This window comes from Limulus polyphemus, unplaced genomic scaffold, assembly GCF_000517525.1.
Source record: "Limulus polyphemus unplaced genomic scaffold, Limulus_polyphemus-2.1.2 Scaffold1426, whole genome shotgun sequence".
In the NCBI taxonomy this organism is placed as follows: domain Eukaryota; kingdom Metazoa; phylum Arthropoda; class Merostomata; order Xiphosura; family Limulidae; genus Limulus; species Limulus polyphemus.
In genome coordinates this window covers 102,742-103,695 of record NW_013667036.1, presented here as the reverse complement: position 1 = coordinate 103,695, position 954 = coordinate 102,742, and the positions used below count along the sequence as shown (strand labels likewise).

General features: G+C 34.7%; 1 protein-coding gene across 1 annotated transcript in view; it reads left to right on the top strand.

The window, feature by feature from the left end:
- Positions 1 to 954, top strand: part of LOC111086783 (uncharacterized protein C12orf56 homolog) — a 44,428-nt gene that overhangs the window by 3,295 nt on the left and 40,179 nt on the right. The window lies entirely within an intron of this gene.

The following is a 954-nucleotide window of genomic DNA, read 5'->3' as shown; positions in this document are numbered from 1 at the left end:
CTAGATCTAGTCTGTACCTGTTACATATATTGCCAATCTTGCACACCAGTTAATATGTTACATCAATCTCGTTATTTTCTTTTTGTTAAACATACACTTACTTGTACGTTGTACTCTAGGACTTGTATTTGATCTACATATGAATGATGGAATGGTGTAATTTACTTCTGTACGTCAATTCGGTCTCACTGTATTTCAGTGTGCGGGTTTTAAAAGTTAAAACTGCAAGCGTAATACACACAAATAACGTAACACTGTGTCGTATTTACTTAACGTTGGGCAGTTGCGCTATATCCTATGGGAGGGCATAATTATTAATTAATAGGCATTATAGGCCAGAGGAAATTTTGGGCTCCTTCCCACCTCCGCCCGGGGGTTACTGCCCCTCTGTTGCTACGCCACTGGTGTTTTCTATTCTGATTTTTCTAGACACCAACTGAAGATTTGGGGAACTGTCAAGAAGAATCGAGGCACGAGCCTCGTGTGCTAGTGTCTAGTGACGCTGCTGAATGCAGCTACAGTTTTTTAAAGATGATTTATCTACAAAAAAAGTCTAATTTCTTTATTTTTATTACTTTCGCATTTTTCTACTTATTTATTTAAGGGATATATGTTGTTCAGAAAAAATATTTTTGCAAAACTTTTATTAGATAAGTATCATTCAGAATACTATAAAATCTCTGAATATATTCCAAATTATAATTAAAATCAAAACCGTTTCTATAAAAATTATGTTATGATTTTGTTACGTCTCTGTTCGTTTGTTAATTTCCGGTATAAATTCTTCCCGAGAAACTTCAGCGATACAATCCTTTCTTAAATAAAACTAGTTTATTCTTTCTCAATACAACTTTGCATTACACTTAACTTCCACAGTCACTTTAACTTAAACACACGCTACAATTCACAACGATTCACGCACTTTACTTACGGTCACTACTGCTCACTTGACTC